Below are 25,285 nucleotides of genomic sequence, written 5' to 3'. Positions count from 1 at the left end.
CATCATGTGATTAACACCCATAGTTCACATCGCCATGTGACCAACACCCAAAGGGTTTACTAGATTCAGTAATCTAGTTCACATCGCTATGTGATTAACACCCAAAGAGTACTACGGTGTGATCATGTTTTGCTTGTGAGAGAATCTTAGTCAACGGGTCTGCCACATTCAGATCCACATGTATTTTGCAAAATTCTATGCCTGCAATGCTCTGCACGGAGCTACTCTAGCTAATTGCTCCCACTTTCAATATGTATCCAGATTGAGACTTAGAATCATCTGGATCAGTGTCAAAAACTTGCATCGACGTAACCCTTTACGACGAACCTTTTTGTCATGTCCATAATCGAGAAACATATCCTTATTTCACTAAGGATAATTCTGACCGCTATCTAGTGATCTACTCCTAGATCACTATTGTACTCCCTTGCCAAATCAGTGCGGGGTATACAATAGATCTGTTATACAGCATGACATACTTTATAGAACCTATGGCCAAGGCATAGGGAATGAATTTCATTCTCTTTCTATCTTCTGCCGTGGTCGGGCTTTGAGTCTTACTCAACTTCACACCTTGTAATACAGGCAAGAACTCTTTCTTTGACTGCTCCATTTTGAACTACTTCAAAATCTTGTCAAGGTATGTACTCATTGAAAAAACTTATCAAGCGTCTTGATCTATCTCTATAGATCTTGGAGCTCAATATGTAAGCAGCTTCACCGAAGTCTTTCTTTGAAAAACTCCTTTCAAACACTCCTTTATGCTTTACAGAATAATTCTACATTATTTCCGATCAACAATATGTCATTCACATATACTTATCAGAAATGCTGTAGTGCTCCCACTCACTTTCTTGTAAATACAGGCTTCACTGCAAGTCTGTATAAAACTATATGCTTTGATCAACTCATCAAAGCGTATATTCCAACTCCGAGATGCTTGCACCAGTTCACAGATGGATCGCTGGAGCTTGCACATTTTGTTAGCATCTTTCGGATTGACAAAACCTTCTGGTTGCATCATATACAACTCTTCTTTAATAAATCCATTAAGGAATGCAGTTTTGTTTATCCATTTGCCAGATTTCATAAAATGCGGCAATTAATAACATGATTCGGACAGACTCAAGCATAGATACGAGTGAGAAGCTCTCATCGTAGTCAACACCTTGAACTTGTCAAAAACCTTTTGCGACAATTCTAGCTTTGTAGATAGTAACACTACTATCAGCGTCCGTCTTCCTCTTGAAGATCATTTATTCTCAATTGCTTGCCGATCATCGGGCAAGTCAACCAAAGTCCAAACTTTGTTCTCATACATGGATCATATCTCAGATTTCATGGCCTCAAACCATTTCGCGGAATCTGGGCTCATCATCGCTTCCTCATAGTTCGTAGGTTCGTCATGGTCAAGTAACATGACCTCCAGAACAGGATTACCATACCACTCTGGTGCGGATCTCACTCTGGTTTACCTACGAGATTCGGTAGTAACTTGATCTGAAGTTACATGATCATCATCATTAGCTTCCTCACTAATTGGTGTAGTAGTCACAAGAATAGATTTTTGTGATGAACTACTTTCCAATAAGGGAGAAGGTACAATTACCTTATCAAGTTTTCTACTTTCCTCCCACTCACTTCTTTCGAGAGAAACTCCTTCTCTGGAAAGGATCCATTCTTGGCAACGAATTTCGCCTTCGGATCTGTGATAGAAGGTGTACCCAATAGTTTCCTTTGGGTATCCTATGAAGACATATTTCTCCGATTTGGCTTTGAGCTTATCAGGATGAAACCTTTTCATATAAGCATCACAATCCCAAACTTTGAGAAATGACAACTTTGGTTTCTTGCCAAACCACAGTTCAGATTGTGTCGTCTCAACGGACTTAGATGGTGCCCTTTTAAACGTGAATGCAGCTGTCTTTAATGCATAACCCCAAAACGATAGTGGTAAATCGGTAAGAAACATCATAGGTCGCACCATATCTAATGAAGTACGGTTATGACGTTCCGACACACCATTACATTGTGGTGTTCCAGGTGGCGTGAGTAGTGAAACTATTTCACTTTGTTTTTAACTGAAGACCAAACTCGTAACTCAAATATTTGTCTCCGCGATCAGATCGTAGAAACTTTATTTTCTTGTCACGATGATTTTCCACTTCACTCTGAAATTCTTTGAACTTTTCAAATGTTTCAGACTTATGTTTCATCAAGTAGATATACCCATATCTGCTCAAATCATCTGTGAAGTTCAGAAAATAACAATACTTGCCGTGAGCCCTAACACTCATCGGACCGCATACATCAGTATGTATTATTTCCAATAAGTCAGTTGCTCGCTCCGGAGAATGGAGTCTTAGTCATCTTGCCCATGAGGCATGGTTCGCAAGCATCAAGTGATTCATAATCAAGTGATTCCAAAATCCCATCAGCAGAGTTTCTTCATGCGCTTTACACCAATATGACCTAAACGACAGTGCCACAAATAAGTTGCACTATCGTTATTAACTTTGCATCTTTTGGTTTCAATATTATGATTATGTGTATCACTACGATCGAGATCCAACGAACTATTTTCATTGGGTGTGTAACCATATTAGGTTTTATTCATGTAAACTGAACAACGATTTATTCTCTTACTTAAATGAATAACCGTATTACAATAAACATGATCAAATCATATTCATGCTCAACGCAAACACCAAATAACACTTATTTAGGTTCAACACTAATCCCGAAAGTATAGGGAGTGTGCGATGATGATCATATCAATCTTGGAACCACTTCCAACACACATCGTCACTTCACTCTTAACTAGTCTCTGTTTATTCTGTAACTCCCGTTCCGAGTTACTAATCTTAGCAACTGAACTAGTATCAAATACTGAGGGTTTTCTATAAACACTAGTAAAGTACACATGAATAACATGTATATCAAATATACTTATGTTCACTTTTGCCATCCTTCTTAACCGCCAATCACTTGGGGTAGTTCCGCTTCCAGTGACCAGTCCCTTTGCAGTAGAAGCACTTAGTCTCAGGCTTAGGACCAGACTTGGGCTTCTTCACTTGAGCAGCAACTTGCTTGCTGTTCTTCTTAAAGTTCCCCTTCTTCCCTCTGCCCTGGAGCAGAATTAGATTTCCTTGTAGATTTATGTGATCTCGATTTCTAAACTTGTGAACGGACTTGAAGAAGTGATTAAGTGTGAAACATCCCCAGTTAAATTTCCGAAGGTTTTCAAGATCTGTAACAAGGTAGAGAAATTTCGAGTCCACATAATGTTGTGCTGTTGGTGCTAGAACAGTACCAATTGCATACTGTCGTGGATTTGTCACGGCAGATGTCCTAGTGAAAGGACTTAGTCATGGAGCCATCGCCACGGTTTTACTTGAAGGGGTTAAAGCGGACACAAAGACACGAGGGTTTTATACTAGTTCGGCCCCTTCGATGAAGGTAAAAGCCTACGTCTAGTTGTGATGGAATTGCTATGATCTCGATGGCTAGGGAGCAAACAAGCTTCGCCTAGGCTCGAGTTGTGGTTGTCTCTCCTGAACCGCCGCCGGGTCGTCCCCTTATATACACAGGTGACGCCCGTCGGTCCATAGAGTCCCAACCGGTTCATATTCGTATCCCGGTTGGTATCTCTCTATTCCTAACTTACAATACAAGTTATACATCAGGTCGGTTTACGGCTACAGATTCTAAACCGACTATAGGCCTTGGGCCTTCACCTGCTTATACCACTATGAAGTTAACCCGGCCCAAGTAGGCCGGTTTACGCCTAGTGGTAATATCCCCAACATTAGGCCCCAGATTGATTTGAACTGGTTCATGTCAATCCTTCACAAAATCTTGCATCTTGGATATCTTCTGGTAATTGGTAAACCTTCATGTCGTCATCATTTTCGGTTGCTGTAAACCGGCATGACGTCATCAGTTTTGGTTACTGTAAACTGGCATGACGTCATCATGAAATTTATAACGCCCTCTTAATAACAGCTCCTGGATCCGCGCGCTTGACCTAGCTTGGTTGCTTTATAAATAAGACCGAAGGGTCATTTCTTTCCTTTCCCCTTCGTCCCTTCTTCTTCTTCTTCCTCACGTCGCCGGCTTTGGAGCTCCGCCACCGCCGTCGACCTCTGCCTCACCTCAGGCCGCTGCATCAACCTGAACATACCAGAGTATTGCGGCACCTTCCCGCATTCTCTTCGTTCCCGGTAAACTTTCTCCTCTTCTTAACCTAGATCCGTCTCAGGAAATAGTCGTCTGGGGCTTTGGAAGCTCGGATCGTCGTTTCAAGGTCAAAAATCAAAATTTTCCCATTGTTTGCATAGGTGGTAAACAATTCTGTGTCGGTTTGCATTTCCAGATGTGGCTCTATATCCTCCCCTTCTATCGGAATGCCAAATATACCTTGCACGTCCTCTTTTGTTATAGGAATTGGCGTTTTACCGATGGTAATGGATTGCATGTCCATATCTATGCTCTTGGCTAGTCTAACCAACATTATGCGCCGTAGAGTCACTTCATGCATCTGGGTTAGACCGCCAAGACTGCTTTCTGATATGATGTTCTTTTTGTGGTCTTGTGACAACAGTTTCATGGTTTTTCCTGTGAGCATACTAACTTCATATGACCATGCTTTTCGGCGAGTAACTGTTACATGCCATTAAATATTACTGAGTACACATGAATTATGTGTACGAAACCATTGTACACAAATAGTAAATTACTTACCGCATCGGTAATTTCAGAGATGGGCTTTTCTCCATTATTAAGGTTCGTATCTGAAACTGACATTGCTGCCTCGTATGCAATGATAAAATCAGTCTCAATTAATCTAAACAAAATTGGAAAATGTATAACAAAATTAGCAGAGAATTAATTTTAACAAAATTAACTGGGTCATTTAACATATGATCCACTTATGGGTTTAAGCACAGAACCTATTTGGGTGCAAAACCTATGAGGGTTTAACAACTAAAGCATCGACGGACAACGATTATAAAGAGTTACGATCAGCTAATACCTTATCTCGGAGATGGTGCCACGGAGTAGATGGCGGCGGTTAGTGCGTCGGAAACTATAAGTGCCGGTATAGCGCGGTCGATGGCGCAAAGGAAAAACGGCGCATTCACGCGAGGAGGAGGCGGCGAGAAGAACACTGACGTCCGAGCCCTCAGATCACGTTGGCGGTTGGCGGCGAGTGGTGGCCGCCGACTCCTGTATTCCGTGGGCGACCGGCGTCTCCGATCTGATCTTGCAGCGGTCGTGGGAGGTGCGCACGGCCCGGGTGGTTAGAATGCGGAGCTGTAATCGCGGGATTTAGGGAGGGGTGGACTGCGTGAGTTATGTGAGATTTGGATAAATGATATAAAGAAATAAGAAAATCTTGTGAACTCGGTGTGGGGTTTACGGGGTTTAGGGTTTAGGGGTTTAGGGTTATTAGGATTTAGGGTTTAGGGGTTTAGGGTTATTAGGGGTTAGGGTTATCAGGGTTTAGGGTTGAGTGTTTACATGCAAGCCCGGAAATGCGCGTGTCAGAGAACGTACTTGCATGTATATGTACTAATGATCCCAAACTTTCTTAATGGCATTCCATGACCACATAGAGAATGAATGCATAATGGTTTCCATGTTGGGCAAAATTTTGAATGTTTTTATGGTTTAGTGGGGGGTTTAGGGTTATCAGGGTTTAGGGTTTAAGGGTTTTAGGGTTGACGGAACTATGTTTGTCTTACGGTGGACGTAGCACACACACCGGACATTGGTGGAGCGTTGGTCTACAATGGATTCCCTCCGGTAGCATTGATTCGATCCGTTGAATGGCTCGGCCGACAAACTTCGTGCCACATAGAGCATGCACCCATCCACTGGACCGGATCAATGTTGGGTTGGTTTCATACAGGTGAGGAAAGCAGCTAGTGCTTTCGGGGTGTTGACATGCTAGGCCGGAAATGCGCGTGTTAGAGATCGTACTTGCATGTATAATCCGAAACTTTTTTCATGGCATCCCATGACCCCATAGAGAATGCATGCATAATGGTTTCCATGTGGGGCAAAAATTTGAATGTTTTTACGGTTTAGTGGGGGGGGGTTAGGGTTATCAGGGTTTAGGGTTTTAGGGTTGACGGTACTATGTTTGTCTTACGGTGGACGTAACACACACACCGGACATTGATGGAGCGTTGGTCTACAATGAATTCCCTCCGGTACCATCGATCCGGTCCGTTGACTGGCTCGGCCGACAAACTTCGTGCCACATAGAGCATGCATCCATCCACCGGACCGGATCGATGTTTGGTTGGTTTCATACAGGTGAGGAACCCAGCTAGTGCTTTCGGGGTGTTGACATGCTAGGCCAGAAATGCGCGTGTCAGAGATCGTACTTGCGTGTATAATCCCAAAAATCTTTCATGGCATCCCATGACCACATAGAGAATGCATGCATAATGGTTTCCATGTGGGGCAAAAATTTGAATATTTTTACGGTCTAGTGGGAGGGGGGTTTAGGGTTATCAGGGTTTAGGGTTTAAGGGTTTTAGGGTTGACGGAACTATGTTTGTCTTACGGTGGACGTAGCACACACACCGGACATTGATGGAGCGTTGGTCTACAATGGAGTCCCTCCTGTAGCATCGATCTGGTCCGTCGACTGGCTCGGCCGACATACTTCGTGCCACATAGAGCATGCATGCATCCACTGAACCGGATCAATGTTGGGTTGGTTTACATGTACATGTACAGGGACCCGAAATGCGCGTGTCAGAGATCGTACTTGCGTGTACATGTACCATCCGTTCCATCCAGTGGCTGGCCGACAACCTTCGTGCCACATTGTTCACATTGTCCAATTAACACTTTGTACAGATTTTCTTTGGTAAAAAATGAACGAAATAATGCAACTAATCTGAACGTAACGTTTGGCATGTATCAAACCAAGTTGCCACTATTCCTCAAAAAAAAAGAACCCAGTTAGCCACTAATTGCGCCAAACATATCTCGTAATTACGAACGAAAATGGGTTGACAATTATATCTGGAAATTCTTGGACTGAATTTATTGCTCTTCCTTTTTTAGAGAACAATAACTTAGAGTGGTGGGTGGCGGGTTGGCACGGGCACGGCGATGGCTCGGGCTTGTGTGATATGTGGTTCGATCCGCGGTCAGTGCACATGTTTTCGAAGCCCCGAAAAGATCGCGCTCGTTAAAAAAAACTTGCATCGAAGCGCATTACTTCAAAATAACTAATTAACCCTACAATCACGGATATATACCTTCCCATTCTACCGCATATCTACACTATCCTAACCACCCCCATCTACCTTGTTTCTCCTCACATAGCCATCGCCGGGATCGCGCCATCGCTTCTCAAGCGACCACGCCGACGCCGGATTAAAAAGGTCTCCTCCATGGCTTCTCTCATCTTCGATTGCAGTGCTGATTATTTTTCCATTGATTCGACCAACAAGTAATTTCCGAAGAGATTAGAAAATCCAGCTTTTGCCATAGTTGAGTAGTTCTGGTGTGATTCGAGTACAAGATGTCATGCAAGAGCTTTTTGATTGATAGTGTGTACTAGTTGATCGTACGAACTGATTATGAATATTTTTTCACGGTTGTATTGTTTCGAATTAGTTGGATGAGGGTGTGGATACAGTTTTCATACTATGGGTATATGTGTTGATGTAAGGACCATGGTCTCAGAGGCGCATAACAACCGTGCGGAGTACGACAAGTCTTTGCATGAAGCGCGTCGGGAGATCGACTTGAAGGTGCAAAAGGATCGCGCTGAGGTAGATAAGAAACTGAAAAAAGAACGTTCATACGTGGACAGGATGATAAAGGAGGAGCGTGAGGAGTTTTCCCGTAAGATGGCGAAGATGCGTCTTGAGATTGAAGAAAAGTATAAGAGGGACTGTAAGTACATGGAAAAAAAGTTTGTCTTAGGCTACAAGGAAATGCATCAAACGTTGCAGAAGGACCGGAAGCTTGTGGACAGTATTATACAGACAGAGCGAGTCAGGATGGATGCCTATGTGTTGCAGGCACGTGCGGATATGGACAGTAAGCTGCTACAGGAGCGGTCGGACATGGATTATAAGGCCATGCTGGAGAAGGTCCGCTTGGAAGGACATATGTTAGAAGACCGTGCGATCTCACGGCCACCCCGACAACAATTATTCTCCCCCTGTAAGTATCTCGCACCGATTCTATATATTAAGGACCTACGTATTCTATGATACAAACATCTTCAATTTGTGGCAACCTTATGTCGGCGATTGTATGTAGGCTAAGCATCATGAGACGGCACAGTCGCCATTCACTCTAGACATTGTGATAGAGTCACCCGTTCAATGCCACATCAGTCCACCCCAACAACATATCATCAATTCTCCCCTTGTAAGTACCTCGCAACGATGCATACCCAAGATATGGTATGACCTTTCAAAACTTGTGTATAAACCCATTATCAACGTTTCATACGAAGGATAAGAAACCTGTGATGGCAGAGTCCCCAGTCACACCACATGAAGGATACATTCCACATAACAAGGTGAGAAGGTTTGAGATGGCACAATCCCCAGTCACTCCACATGAAGGATACATTCCACAAAAGCAGGTAACAACGCCGCAATGTTGCTATGCACATAAAAAATTATGTTTGCCCCTTTACTCATGTATTAACTCTGATGTGAGATACTAGGTGCTGGTCATGGAATTTTTTGTTAGTAGGGATGATGAGATGTCACATGTCCCGAGAGCATACTTTGATGAACACCCGGCAGAAGTCAGAATTTTTGAACCCGCCAAAGTGACCTACGATCTCATTATGAGTGAAATGAGAGATACTTTTGGTTGCAAACTAGGAGCAGAACTGTACTACTTCATACCCGGGTCTGCGTGGAAGCTGCCAGAAGGAATGTTCTTGATTGCAGGACCAAATGATGTACAAAAAATGCTTTCTGATCTGAATGGCAGCAAGACATGTCACCTGTACATTGTGTACAATAGAACTACGGGTTGTTTTCCCGAGGATGACATTGATTCCGAGGTTCAAATTTTACATGTTACATGCATCTAGTTTATGGCTACGTCTTTTTTGAGTTCTTCCTAATACAATTCCTATGGTTTTCTACAGGAAGTGAGAATCCAAGAAATGGAGGGTCTTGTTAGAGAGTTGGCAGAGAAAGACCAAGAACAACTTAAGTTGTATGGTTACATTGATGTTAAAGAGAAAAAGATTGAAGCACATGGGTCGTCGCCAAGCCCGACGCAATCTCCAACGACGCAACACAAGAGGTCACTGGATTTTGGCAGTGCAGAAGACAATATGGAGTAGGCTCAATTGTTTTTCAACCAGTTTAAGCTTCAAACCAGGATTATTTAGTTGCAAACAAACATTTGTTTTCTATTTCACACTATGTTCGCAATTATGGTACAATTTATTCATGAGACAATTCTTTGAACAACAATGCATGTGTTTTATGATCAATCATACAGTTGTTTCTGAGTTGTTTTTGAGATGGCATTGTGTCTAAAGAAGTTCCCATCTATAAAACTTGGCACGCAGTCGCATCGGAATCGCGTATCACGCGAGAGGCGTGCGTCGCACGGGAGCGCGTCGCACGCGAGCTTGTTTTCGGGTAGAAATCATAACATATTTAGGATAGATAAAGTTCACGTCCGCCACCCGCGCATGCAAACCCACGTCGCCGCCATTCCCATGCATGCATGCCTCAGGCGCAGACAACGAGACGGCCCATCCGAAATAGGCCCATCCAAATTAGGCCCATCCGAAGTAGGCCATTAGAACCCTCCCCCCACTCCACCTATTCCCCTCGCACTGTGGCCTCCCTCCCTCCATCGCCAGATCCCCCACTCGTCCCCCTCTGTCCGCCGCCACTGCACGCTGTCGGCGACTCCACCCCCGCCGCCCCCGCGCCCCTCAAACGGGATCGGCCGGATCCATCTCCTCAACTACCGCAGGATAGCGCAGGTACCCCAGTTTCTGTTCACGTCTCAATGGTATCCATGCTGATAATGCTAGGTAGATCGACTGAGTGTAGCAATTTTGTGCCACCAATCCACTTTTCTGGAAAATACTTGCTAGAAAACCATCTGAAACTTGTGATGCTTGCTACTGTATAATATAGGACTTTTCAAAGTTCTGTTATGATGGCACTATTGGACACATACAGTAGAGCTGCGTTTTTAGTTGTTATACTTTCAGTTACCATCACTGCTTGGGAAAGGCCTAATTGGATGCATTCAGGTCTGCAGTTGATAGTGTATCATCATAATGTAGGTGATGTGTTGTGTGATTCTTCATGCTGAGAACTTCAGCTTTTTCAGTTATAGTGAAAGGCTTCTGTATAAAAAAACTACTAAATGATCACAAAAACTTCTAGACAACATTTTGTATGATCTGACCAAAATTTGAACTAAATGATCACCAAAAGTTGAAGGATTTTGCATCACATCACAACCATAAGTGTTCTGCACCAGCATCATAACAATCACATAATTGCATAACAAAAGCAAACTTGTTCATCATTACAGAAGCAAACTTGTTCAACATAACAAAAGCTAACTTGTTCAACATGACTAAAGCAAACTTGTTCAACCACATAACTGCAAACTGAGACACATAATACCACAAACAACTCAATATCCCCAGTAGTAGGGGTCATCCCAATGATCCTCCGCCTCTTGACAGTACTCCAAACCTTCTTTGACAATTTCAATTTTCTTCCATGCCTCGTAGGTGACGTACGCATCTTTCGCTGTGTACTCGATGAGGTTGTTTGGCAGTGGGCTGTCCCCCCATAGTTTGTGGTCCAATTCCTTGTTGATCTTCTGCTTCATTTCCTTGTACGATGGGTGGATGAGGCTGGCTGCAAACTCAGCCAAAGCCTGCCACTTCTTTCCATTGTTTGGAACTCTCCATTTGCGCTGCATGTCGATGTACTTTTCGGGGTTGATCTCCAAACCAGACAATTTCAGCTTCTCCTTGTCACCTCCAATGGAGAAGCCAACAAAGGTGTACAGCTTCTTCTCCTGCAGGAGCGGGCGGAGTTCCTTGGGCCTGCATCAAATTAATCTGGTGCATCAAATTCATCTACTTCAAAAACTTCAGAAACTACTAATTAGACATAAAATTCAAAAATAGTATTGCATCTACTCCAGAACTTCAGAACTAGTATTGCATCTACTTCAGAACTTCAGAACTATTGCATCTACTTAAGAAACTTCAGAAACTTCAGAACTATTGCATCTACTTGAGAAACTTTAGAAACTACTAATTAGACAGAAACTTCAGAACTTCATAACTAGTATTGCATCTACTTCAGAACTTCAGAACTATTGCATCTACTTCAGAAACTTCAGAAACTACAAAACTACTAATTAGACAGAAACTTCAGAACTTCAGAACTAGTATTGCATCTACTTCAGAACTACAGAACTATTGCGTCTACTTCAGAAACTTCAGAAACTACTAATTAGACAAAAAGTCAGAACTTCAGAAACTTCAGAACTGGATGTTTTTACCATTTGGTTGCCACGGTGATGTGGTATACCAGGACGAGATCCTCCATGCATAACTGTAGAACTGCAGACTTTTGCGGAGGTTCGTCTTCCCTCGTATACTCGACATCAACGCCGATCAACCGAGAAAGCATGCCGCTGAGCCTCCTCCTGATCTCGCGGATCCTCTTGTCGGCTTCGTCTGGATTGCTGGTGCATACAACATCCAGCTTCTCCTTCTTCAGGTGGATATCAACCATGAGCGGCACGGTGTAGTCCTGCTTCTGCCCGGGGACCGGAACATCGTCGTCGACCAGCAGCGGCTCCTTGCTAGACGCCTCACCTTGGTGATGCTTGGCAGACGGAGGGGAGTTGCTCCATGATGCCTCCGCCATTCTCTTGGCAGACGGAGGGGAGTTGCTCCACGATTCCTCCGCCATTGCCCTCCTGGCCAGATATGGTGGAGGAAGAGGGGAGTTGCTTGATGGTGGAGGCAGAGGGAGGCAGAGGGAGGAAGATGGAGCGGCAATGGAATGAGGAGGGAGGCAGAGGGAGGCAGATTGAGCGGCAATGGAATAGGAGGGGTGTTCCCTGCATCGTGGGGAGTTCCCAGTGGAGGGGAGTCATGGGGAGTTGCCAGTGGAGGGGAGACGTGGGGAGTTGCCTCGAAAACTCAAACGTCCTGCCCTTTGGCCCTCAAAAAATCTGTAGGGGAGACGTGGGCCCTTTGGTTTATCCTGTTTCTGAAACAAAACAAAAAAAATAACAGCCATATTTTGCTCTCACTGCAACCATATTAAGAGATCAAAAATGGCACCAAAAAGTCAGTGCAGCCATCCTAAATGGCACGAAAACAGCACCAAAACAACATCAGCCAAAACAGCAAAAAATGCATCCATCGATCGTTCTTTATTTTTTCTAACATTCCGTGTTCTGTGCAGTGAGATAGACACAACGCTACAAATGCAAGCTGACAACGCCCGCGATTTCATGACCATCAGGACAGACGGCGGCTTCATCCACGCTCCGGTCCCATGAGTCGAGTCGAAAGTAGTGATGCTATGTGTAGTTCTGAAACATTGATTGGCTCATGTTGTAATTAAACTTTAATGAATTGTATGTCTCTTTGGTTTGGACAGTCGTTCAACTTAGATGTAATCGATGCTATTAATGTCTTGCTTTTCTCTTCCGATCCTTTTGTTGCATACTTATTTATTGCTTATGTATTATCTGTTATTTGGCTTGTGCATAGAGATGCCGTCGTATGTCGTGTACAAGGGTAAGGTTCCCGGAGTCTACGACGACTGGGAGGAGTGTCGGAGACAGGTTCACCGTTTCAGCGGTAACAGTTACAAAGGGTACACCACTAGGGCGGAGGCGGAATCTAGATACGCCCGCTATCTAGCGGGAGAGAGGAGAGAGCGTTGGAGGAAACGGATGAAGACCAGTTTCATCGCGATGATGCTCATCGTGATGACCGCAACTCTCTTCTATGTGATGGTAGTTTAGATGATCGATATCGACTTGTAATGTGAAGACAAACTCGCTAATCGCGGTCTCGAGACTTGTAATGTTCTATCTTTGTTCGGTCTTTTGAATTCGGAGACTAATATGATGAATTGTATTCGGAGAGCTATCTTCTATTGTATTCGATGAATGTGTTGTTGCTGTGTGGTGTTGTCTATATTCTGTCCAATAATATATTTTGTAACCCGTGAAAATATCAGAAATGTGCATTTCTTCGACCACCTCTAAATCACCTCAGTTTTGACACACATGATCTCTTCCACAAACAAAACTAGGTTTCCAAGTTTTTTTATTTTTTTTGAATTTTTTTGAATTTATAATGCCCTCTAGACTGACTGCTGAAAACATCGGTCTATGCCTCAAGGGGGCATTGTAAAATAATTTTTTTCAAAATTTTCTTGCATGCACATGTTTTGCACATGTGGGTGACCATGTACAAGAAAAATTGGGTGATTTGGAGGTGGTGGAAAAATTCACGTTTTTTCAAAAACTGGCTTAAGTTAGACCAAATGGTCCCTCCGGGAATGCGGGCATTTTTTCGACCACCTCCAAATCACCTCAGTTTTGGCACACATGATCTCTTCCACAAACAAAACTAGGTTTCCAAGTTTTTGTATTTTTTTGAATTTATAATGCCCTCTAGACTGACTGCTGAAAACATGGGTCTATGACTCAAGGGGGCATTGTAAAATAATTTTTTTCAAAATTTTCTTGCATACACTTGTTTTGCACATGTGGGTGACCATGTACAAGAAAATTTGGGTGATTTGGAGGTGGTGGAAAAATTCACGTTTTTTTAAAAACTGGCTTAAGTTAGACCAAATGGTCCCTCCGGGAATGCGGGCATTTTTTCGACCACCTCCAAATCACCTCAGTTTTGGCACACATGATCTCTTCCACAAACAAAACTAGGTTTCCAAGTTTTTATATTTTTTTGAATTTTTTTGAATTTATAATGCCCTCTAGACTGACTGCTGAAAACATCGGTCTATGCCTCAAGGGGGCATTGTAAAATAAATTTTTTCAAAATTTTCTTGCATGCACATGTTTTGCACATGTCGGTGACCATGTACAAGAAAATTTGGGTGATTTGGAGGTGGTGGAAAAATTCACGTTTTTTCAAAAACTGGCTTAAGGACCAAATGGTCCCTCCGGGAATGCGGGCATTTTTTCGACCACCTCCAAATCACCTCAGTTTTGGCACACATGATCTCTTCCACAAACAAAACTAGGTTTCCAAGTTTTTGTATTTTTTGATTTTTTTTGAATTTATAATGCCCTCTAGACTGACTGCTGAAAACATCGGTCTATGCCTCAAGGGGGCATTGTAAAATAAATTTTTTCAAAATTTTCTTGCATGCACATGTTTTGCACATGTGGGTGACCATGTACAAGAAAATTTGGGTGATTTGGAGGTGGTGGAAAAATTCACATTTTTTCAAAAACTGGCTTAAGTTAGACCAAATGGTCCCTCCAGGAATGCGGGCATTTTTTCGACCACCTCCAAATCACCTCAGTTTTGGCACACATGATCTCTTCCACAAACAAAACTAGGTTTCCAAGTTTTTGTATTTTTTTGAATTTTTTTGAATTTATAATGCCCTCTAGACTGACTGCTGAAAACATCGGTCTATGCCTCAAGGGGACCTGCATGCAAGAGTCGGGGACCTGCATGCAAGAATCGGGGACCTGCATGTGAATACTGGCACAGCGGCTGCCGCCCGATTTGCATGCAGCGAAGACACTACTAGGAAAAGGCATGCTAGTGGCGCACCGAATTTGCCTTCTAATGGCGCACTACTGGTGCGCCACTGGCATCACGCCATTAGAATTAAATTCTAATGGCGCACTACTGGTGCGCCATTAGTATCTGGTGTTCTAATGGCGCACCGCATAGTGCGCCATTAGTATAGCCTGCAGTGCGCCATTAGAATGCCTCCCAGGGGCCATATGTACAAATGTGCTTTGGCATTCTAATGGCGCACGAGCAGCTAATGCGCCATTAGTGTGATGATCACAGTGCGCCATTAGTGTCTTGTGTGGTGCGCCATTAGTATGAATATTAGGTTTTATTTTTTTTGCTTTTCTGATTTTTGCACAGGTTACAAAATATATTATTGCATAGAATATAGACAGCAGCACACAGCAACATCAGATTCATCAAATACAATAGAAGATTAGTCTCCGAATACAATTCATCATATTAGTCTCCGGATTCAAAAGACCGGACAAAGATAAAACATTACAAGTCTCAAGACCGCGAGTATCGAGTTTGCCTTCATATTACAAGTCGATATCGATCATCTAAACTACCATCACATAGAAGAGAGCTGTGGTCATCACGATGAGCATCATCGCGATCAAACTGGTCTTCATCCGGTTCCTCCAACGCTCCCTCCTCTCTCCCGCTAGATAGCGGGCGTATCCGTTTCGGCCTCCGCCCTAGTGGTGTACCCTTTGTAACTGTTACCGCTGAAACGGTGAACCTGTCTCCGACACTCCTCCCAGTCATCGTAGACTCCGGGAACCTTACCCTTGTACACGACATACGACGACATCTCTATGCACAAGCCAAACAACAGACAATACATAAGCAATGTGTAAGTATGCAACAAAAGGATCGGAAGAGAAAAGCAAGACATTAATAGCATGATTCATGGTCCTACTAATAAATAGCATCGATTACATCTAAGTTGAACAACCGTCCAAACCAAAGAGACATCCGAATTCATTAAAGTTTAATTACAACATGAGCCAATCAATGTTTCAGAACTACACATCACTACTTTCGACTCAACTCATCGGACAGGAGCGTGGGTGAAGCCGCCGTCTGTCGTGATGGTCATGAAATCACGGTCGTTGTCACCCTGCATTTGTAGCGTTTCATCTATCTCACTGTTGGACGGTTGATATCTGAGGAAGAACTGCCCCGCGGTATGAAGGACATCTTGATGGATGATGTCCGCAAACTCCGACTGGATGCGAAAGAATTCTTGTCTGAGGTCCGCGTCCTAGACTGCCGACAAGCTCGCGGCCCAATCTTTGAGATTATCTGGTAGCAGAAGGTGATGATGGTCCCTTACGATCGCCCGCATGTGATGGAGGGCGTAGTAGGCATCCTTCTGACCGCCAGGCGGCTGCTTGACGCAGCAGAACTTCGTATTGTGTGAGAAGATGTGCTTGCCGTACTTACAAACTGGCCTGGTGAAGGTGCCTCCAGATTGGGCGTAGCCGGGGAGAACATCATCAAGAACTTTCTTCACATTTGTGTAGTCTATCATGGAGTTACGGTTCGGGTCGAAATACGTGGCCATGGAATATTTCGGGCTTAAGAGGATGAGTGTGCAATGTGTGTCACTGCACAGAACACGGAATGTTAGAAAAAAAAGAACGATCGAAATCTAAGAAATCATATGTTACGGGGCGGTTAAGGGATGACTTACTCGGGAAAGTAAGGCACAAGGAAGTTATCCTTATCTGCGTTTGCCAGAATGACGCCTTCGAGGTGTGAACTCGCAACTTGGCGGTCCCCAGCGCTGCTCAAGTGCTTGGCACGCATGTACAAGGGGTCAACTATCACGATGTCCGGGGTATTGTCTCTAATGATCCGCATCTGCATGCTCAGCGAAAACAGCCGAACGAAGGTGTAGTGCAACGGATGAAGGTTAAACATAGCAAAGATGTCATCAAACCGCAGGACGATCATACCCCCGATGTTGCCATCCACAAAGCCCTTGCTCTCTGGCACCTTGGCCGCGAAAACCGGGTATGCCACATCCTTCTCTCTGAGACGCCGCTTCTCCAAAATCAGAACACTGTCGTGCAGACTCCGCATAGCACCGGTTGCAGCATTCAGCATATTTGGCGGTAGCATCGCCCTACCCGCCACATGCACCCTCCTCGAGATATCCTTAGGTGAAGGTGGCCCGTCCTGAGCACGGATCGAACTCGATGTCGGCTGGCTCGCACCGGCGCCCTTGTTAGTCTTTCGTTTCCGGCCCTTCTTCTTGATCTCCTGTAATGGGACCGTGTTCTGCTCACAGACCGCCTTCTTCAGCGTGTTGGGGCTGATAATATTTCGCGCCTCAGCTATCTGAGGCTCGGTGAAGGCGGGAGCTGGAGGCGTGTCCTGAGAACTGAACGCCAGACGATGCTTGTTGCAATTGGATTTCTCCGCCGTACCAGCTAGATCGCGGTGGTCTTGGTTGGGTTCTTGAGAAAGAGGCCCGCAGAACTCGTCAGCGTACCCATGTTCGGCAAAGTACTTATCAACTTTGGTAAATGTACCGTCGTTGTTGTCGTCGCCGTCCGGATCCTGTGCCATAGGGCTGTCCGGATCCTGTGCCATAGGGATGTCCGGCAGGTCCGGTAGCGTTGCGGCGTTCTTGCCATGGCTTGGTGCCGGCACGACTGGCGGTCTTGTCTGTGGGGTGGTGTCCCCCGCCCCCAAACGAATCTGGCTCTTCGGCCACAGCAGGGGCCAGTTTACGCAGGTGCCGAGGGTCATCTCATCTTCTTCGTCGGCCCCAGCGGGTCGAATCGGAGGTAATAGCTCGTCGCAGCCTGGCAGCACCCGGACCACTTCAACCCTATACATTGTGGTTGGCATCGGATTACCGTGGAACATGGGGTTGCCCGGTTGAACGATTCTGCCCTTGGCGACATCGACCAACTCCGCGCCCACGAAGTGCAGAAGAGTGCAAGGAACGTCGGCGGTGCCCTGGAAAAACATGTATAGGGCGTCAGGGATGCCCAGTCAAAGGCAAGGAGATGAAGTCATCGGCCGAGAGGCTTAGTTACCGTGATGCCGTCGAGCTCGGCTAATGTCGAGGCACCGCCAACGGCGGGCATGCAACTGACGGAGGGGGCGCTTGCTGGCGAGGTGCCGGTCGGCATACACCCGGGTGCATTAAGCTCCAATGCCCGTGCCGGTGCCGGAGACACGAATACCGCCTCCGCCGGAGACACCAATGGCGCCGCCGCCGGAGACACCAATGGTGCCGCCGCCGGAGACACCAATGGCGCCGCCGCCGGAGACACCAATGGCGCCGCCGCCGGAGACACCAATGGCGCCGCCGCCGGAGACACCAATGGTGCCGCCGCCGCGCTGTGCGAGTTGCTGGCCGTGAAGCTGGGAACCGGGGGAGGCCCCTTTTGGCCGCCCGCAATCCACGTCGTCAGCCCATGAATCAACGTAGGCACCATGGCGTTGAGCGTCGTTCCAAGTTGTTTTTGCACTTGCTCATGGACAAGCTCCGGAATCCGCGCCACTTGTGCCTTGAGTTCTTCAACCTCGCGCATCTGGCTTTCCGAGCTGGTCTTTTTCTCCTTCTGCACACCAGCGGTATAGTATGACCCCCATTTTGTGGACAAGCCTTTGCCGGCCACACGACCAGCTGACGTCGGCTTATCGAGCTTATCCTTCTTTTTCATTACGTTCAACGCCCTATTTAAAGGGGTGTCAAAAGGGGAGCTCTTAGACGACCCCGCGCTACTGCTTTCATTGTCCTGCGAAAGGAACATGAACCATTTAGAAATATTGGGGATTAATTAGAGTGCAACCATATGGAGCTAATTACGCGGGGGTGTATTCCTTACCAGAATAAGCTCAAGCGCCCTGGTCTTCGGATCCGTGGTAAGCTCCTTTGTTATCGGGTCCTCCTTGTACCGGGACCTGACATAGTTCCTGGTCTGCTTGTCACCGCTGTATTTCTCGAAGCGGGGCGGTAGGCCTTGCTCGGCACGCTCCGCGTCCTCCTTGTCCCATATAGGCTCCGCCACTCTATAACCGCCGGGACCGAGTTTGTGTTCCCCTAAGTTCAACTCCCGCATTTCTTTCCCCCACTGACTTGATTCGGAGGTTGCGGGGCTCTGGCACTTGATCTTGAACTCCTTGTACTCATCTTCGCTCATCAAAGGATATTTCGCCTTGATCTTGTCATAACTATCACCTTTATCAATCATTCTCTTCACCGCGCTTCTCCAAGTAGACAGGGCCGTGCTCATCTTCGTGAGGGCGGCATTGTTCACTTTATTCCCTGAGAGGCGTGTGTTTTCAAATTCGGCGGGGAACTTGTATCGTTCGTGCAGCTTCGTGAAGAGGAGGTTGCGCAAATTCCCTCGGTACTTATGCCTAAGGTTCTCGGTGTTGATCGAGACGGTGCTCCGGAGAATGCACCCGAGCTGAACCGAGTACCCCTTGACTATATGTTTGGGCTCCGTTGGATTCCCGTCGGAGTCCACTTGAGTGAATTCCTCCTTGACGGTGCGGAGCGCATTCGGGCACCAGTCCTTCCTTTGCTTCTTCGGTTGGCTGCCATCTGTGTGTGCGCCGCCACCATCTGTGTGTGCGCCGCCATCATCAGTGGTGGCATCCTCGGCGGCACCATCAGTGGTGTCATCCCCGACACCACTAGGGGTTGTGTAATCAGGATCGGTGTCTTCCGCGGCGTCATCATAGCGGTGAGGTTGTTCCTCCATCTCTTGGGACAGCTCCCAGAATTGCTTGCCGCCCGAACCACCGGCCTCATCGTTGTGGGACATGTTTCTCTCTAAATAGGAAAAAAGTTTGGTCAAAAATATGGTTATTGTCAAGGAACAAGATCATGGTCTCATGATTTAGGGTTTGTCGACACCGAGGCACCCTAAAAGCCTAAGCTTTCATCATTTAGGTTCTCATCGACACCGAGGCATCCGGGGCAACCAAGTTAAGTTTTCATCATTTAGGGTTTATCGATGCCGAGGCACCCTAGGTTGGGCCTAATCTTGGCTCTATTGCCACCTATGTTGGGTTTATCATCTAGGGTTTATCGATGCTAAGGATAATTCTAAGTTGGGCCTAATCACTTGGCTCTATTGCCACCTATGATTTAATGCAGCAAGAATGGCAGGGCAGTTGATCCTACTTAACTAAGTACTAAGATAGCCCGGCCCATGCATTAGTCGCAAGTACCCCATATGTCCTATTTTTAGCAAAGTCATGCTAAAATTCACGGAAAATTTCAGCATGACCTTTGCTAAAAATAGGACATATGGAGTACCTGAATTTGCCAGAACGGAAGTTAATCGACATTCCGGCAAACTCAAGGGCCTCTCGGGGTACCTGCAAATTCATCACGACACGATGGTCGGAGACAAAACCCAGCCACAGACCATATGGTCCTCTGCTTTCATATGGACAAAAATCAGCTCAACTTATGTGAGCTTCCATTCCAGATATAATATGTCTCCCAACAAAAAATCATCAATAGTTTAGAAAGTCTGTACAAACACAGAAAGAATGACAAATGTATTTTTACAGATCATGGCTCAGAGTCATAAACATCTATGGACCAAATATAGTAATGGATACAGCAGATTAGTCTTATGATTTTACTTGTTCGGTATAAAATAGCTTATGCTTTCCTTACAGTACATGTCCACATTTGATATGTCCTTTTTGTCTGTCCTGCTTTTTGAATCAACCGTATCGAGCAATACTATGGAATTAGTCAAATAATTGTGCATGTTTTGACAATAGGATGAATGCAAAAGAAAATCAAATGGTTGTGGCAATCTGTCCATCATCATGACTGTTGACAGTCGCCACACCCACTGTTGGACTTCGATCTAGCACAAAGGGGGTGTATAAGAGTAGATATGGATGGTGTGGTCTGGCACAGATAGCAGTATAATCATCTTAATCTTGTAGTGTAATTTTTAATCCGTGGCAGCAAACGGGCATTGTGCTAGTCTAATAAGAATACACATTGTTGAACTTCATTGCTGGAATTAATGGTTTACTATCGGGATGTGCCTTGGGAGCATCGCTTATCAAGTGAAAACATAAGACACAAACTTGTAGCTGTATGTGTTTTGCCAAGAAAGGGTGCAACAAGAAATATTTTCATGGAATATTCCATGTGACGCAATGTAAAAGCATCTTAGGTTAGCGTTCTATTGATCTGGAAAGCACATGCATGTAGTACAACCGGAAACAAGAAAAATATCCATGTGACAGGTTAAGTTGCCTGCAAGTGTGAGCAAGTGGCTGAAAGAAATAGCAGACGGCGACCTAGGACAGAGTACCAGTCGGCAGCGTTCACATGCCACGCCATCTCACATGAGCTGGTACTGGTAGATGAACATTAGCGCTCCAGCACAGCAAATTGAGCTGTTGGAGTATTTTATACGTACGTCTAGGACAAGACACCAACAAGTTTGTGCGGGTCGTGGGTTCCTAGGATGAACGAATCTTCACTGCCAATGACACCAACAAGTTAATATAAATGCATCTTGTCTGATTAGTGGGCATAGATTAACAGAGTGGCAAGATGCTGTCGAGTGTCGACCCCCACCGCTACGCCCCAGCGGCATCTCTATTAGTACTCAATGACAAACGCTGGCTGTAAGCAATTGTTTTCTACACAAATATTGTTCATTAGTTTTCCGTAATTCGCTCGTTACAAAGGATTTTTATTATCTTGATTATATCTTCGGTTAAGTACTTAGACTTCGTCACTCTATATAGTAGAAGAAGTGGCTTGATAATATGTGTCCTCTAATGTTCGTTTCTTACGGCCAAGGCGTTTTGCCTAACTTCACAAATAAACTAGCTGAATGCAATAACGTGATACAAATATTAAAGAAATAAGAACCCTGGTCGTGTCAAATACAGTGTAAAGGCATCCTCGGTTTAGCGTGTCTACTGATTTTGAAAGAAGATGCCTTACCACTGGAAATAAAAATGGCAGAATCCATTTGACAGGCTGAGTTGCCAGCAAGAGATAGCAAGCACGTAGCTAAAAGAAATAACAGGCAGAGCAGCAGGCAGAGTACCTGGCAGTTGCGTTCAGATGCAGATATACTTAATTAACATGATTAGCCTTAGACAGATCTGAGAAGACTTGAACTTCATTGAGGTCCTAAGAAACTAACTTTGCGAACCATGGCCTCGCGTTAACAAGCTATGCGCTGGAGTATGCTTCCACACGAGCCATGAATGAATAATTGGACGTGCCTCTCACATTAACGAATCTTCCAAATTAGCTAGATTATGTCCCATGGAATATATGGGTCGACTACAGTCTTCAGCAGTAGTACTATCAAAAGAAAGGAAAGAACAGTAGCAGTAGTACTACTACTAGCTAGCTAGCTAGCTGGTACTGATCTAGCTTCTGCATGCATTTCTCTGAATTTTGTTATACTTAAACACTACAAGGAATTATACTTTGTCATAGCTATTAGTCTTTGGACTAAGGGGCACTAGCACACTAGTAAGTGATAGGCAACCATCCTACATGGAAATGTGAAGAGTTACATGGATGAGTACCAGCTCTAAGTGAAGGCTCAATGGATTCAAGATCAACCGACTGATGTTGCCCAAACCTGCAAGGAAAAGAGACAATAATGATTTCGAACTGCTTCTGATGGCATACATAAGCATAAGTTCAGTCCCCCAAATCAAGTACTCCATCAGATTGGGATACTACTCTAGATTAGTGTAGCCACTATCTAACAAAAAAATTCAGAACTGAATTTCAGAGTACTCTAAATGTTGTGTGCCCTAGTATTTCTGTGTTCCCTTGCATTTTTATAACATTTAGTAGCATGACAATTTTATCATGTTGAAAAAAATTCAGTAACATGAATTTGGCTAAGCCAAGCATGATCTTGCTTGCATTGCCGCCTTTGCTACATGAAGCAATAGGGTAGGTTCAGTTTCACTGAATTTTTGAAACTATACATCATTTGCTGAATTTTTGCTCTACATCACTTGCTCTTTGTAAATTATTGCATATATCCAGTGACTGAATTTTTGAAACTATAGGTGAACCTCTTCAGGAAACGCAAAACAGTTAACTGAAACTATCTAAAATAGTTAAATCCACTTGATGCTTACCTAATGCAGGCCAACAGAATGAAATGAACTACGAATTTGTTCTCTGAAATACATGTAGGCCAACAGAGAGGATGTTCTTACAAGGGAGCAAGAAGCCTGCCGCCATGGCCCTAGGGTTTGCAGGTGAGGGGGGTGGAGGAGAAGGGAGGAATCACCATGCATAGGTTGGGGAGGGAGGAAGGATGGAGAGGGAGGAAGAAGGAAGGAGGAGAGGTACCTGGGTAGGCGCGGCCGGTCGCCGGAGGGGTCAGTGTCGGGGTTGGGGTTGGGGTCGGCGGCGGCGGCGTCGTCGAAGGGATGCCTCAGTTGGCCGTGGGAAGGCCGGCGGCCGCGGTCGTCGTCCTGCACCCCGTGCCCGGACTGAGGAAGACGCCGGCGTTGAAGCTCCGGCAGCGGCTGGGCGTCGGGGGGCGACGGCGCGGGGGCAAAGTTAGGTCGAGTGGGGGGGGGGGGGGATCTGGCGAGGGAGGGAGAGAGGCCAGAGGGGAATAGGTGGAGGGAAGCTTTCTAATGGCGCACCACCCCTCGGTGCGCCATTAGAATTTTGTTTTAACCTAGCCTAGTAGCCATATCTACAGCCCAACCCTATCTACAACAGAACCCACGCACTAGCCCGATTGGTCAGCACGCAGCACACACACACCAGGAGGTCCTGGGTTCGATTCCCAGGATCCCCAATATTTTTTTTATGCATTTTAAATGGTGTTTTTTATATTTATTTGTGTTTAAATATGTTCAAACTTGTTTAAATCATAACAGTAATATTTTTTATGCATTTTAAATGCTGTTTTTTATATTTATTTGTGTTTAAATATGTTCAAACTTGTTTAAATTATAACAGTAATATTTTTTATAAAAATAGTAAAAAAAATTTAAAAAATTTGTTCAAAAAGTGCGGGTGCGGGGGGCCGGGTGCTCCGGCGGTGGAGCGGGGGAGGGTTGCGATGGGTGGAGCTAGCGGGGGAGGGTGCGGGTGCGATCGAGATGGAGGGGGATCGAGATCGAGATGGAGGGGGAATCGAGATCAAGTGTCCTCATGAATTCAAAAAGTGCCCATGAAATTTAAAAATATTCATGATATCAAAAGGTGCCCATGAAATACAATCGAGAAATGAAGACTATGATTTAAATACAATCGGTCTTAGCTAGCTATCTGTTCACAATCTTCTTGCCCTTCTTTTTCGCAAACGGAGTTCTTCTGTGGAACGGACGTCCTTTAGGTAGGGTGGTCCTGCTTCTTCTTGTGGTGTGTGCTGCTACTTCATCATCGTCGTCATGTTCGATCTTCGGGTCGCCGTACTTGTCGAAGTCTTGCTCATTGGCTACTCCATCCATTCCGATGATCTTCCTTTTGCCTCTCCTCACGACAACACGACTGGGCTTTGGCGGTCAGTAATGAAGAAGCATTGGTCCACTTGGGAAGCCAGTACCCATGGCTCATTTTTCGCGGTGACGTTTGCGCCTGCGGTCTTGGATTTGGCTTCGGGTATAACCATGGTGGTGAAATACCGGTCTTCTTTTATGACGTTTTTGGCCCATCTGACACGGAACATCGGGACCTTCTCTCCAGCGTAGCTCAGCTCCCAGATCTCCTCGATCCTTCCGTAGTATCTGTCCTTGTCGTTACCGGTGTAGGATTCCATCGTTACCCCGGAGTTCTGATAACCATCGCTCTTCATGTCCTTGTCCTCGGTGTAGAATGTGTAGCCGTTGATATCATATGCCTCATAGGTCATCAGGTTGTGCTCGGCGCCCTGTGACAAGGCGAATATGAGTTGTCCTTCCGCGGAAGAATCCTCATGTAAAGGGTACGACAGAAGCTTCTGCTTGAACCAACGCGTGAAACATGAGTTGTGCTCTTTGAGTATATCTCTGTCCGTCCTCTGTTGGCCTCGGTCATTGTACGTCTTCTTAATAAAGGTTTTGTGCTCTACCACCCAAGGATCGACCACGTCTATGTGTTGTAGCGCGACTAGGTTTGCTCTTTCAAAGTCGGCGAGTCGACCCTGGAAGTCAACATGCATTTCGCGGCGACCCTCATGGTGACCCCATCCAGCGAGCCTGCCGAGGTGCCTGTTGACGGGCAGACCAACGGGGTTCTCGATGCCTAGATAATTCGTGCAGTAGGAGATGCACTCTTCGGTCAGAAAGCCCCTGGCTATGCTTCCCTCTGGACGTGACATGTTGCGAACGTATCCTTTGATGACACCATTCATCCTTTCGAACGGCATCATGCTGTGCAGGAACGTCGGCCCGAGTTGGATGATATCCTCCACTATATGGACCAGCAGATGCACCATAACGTCGAAGAATGCGGGCGGGAAGTACATCTCAAGCTCGCAT

The sequence above is a fragment of the Triticum aestivum genome, chromosome 2A, assembly GCF_018294505.1.
Source record: "Triticum aestivum cultivar Chinese Spring chromosome 2A, IWGSC CS RefSeq v2.1, whole genome shotgun sequence".
NCBI lineage: Eukaryota > Viridiplantae > Streptophyta > Magnoliopsida > Poales > Poaceae > Triticum > Triticum aestivum.
Note: the sequence above shows the minus strand (reverse complement) of the source record.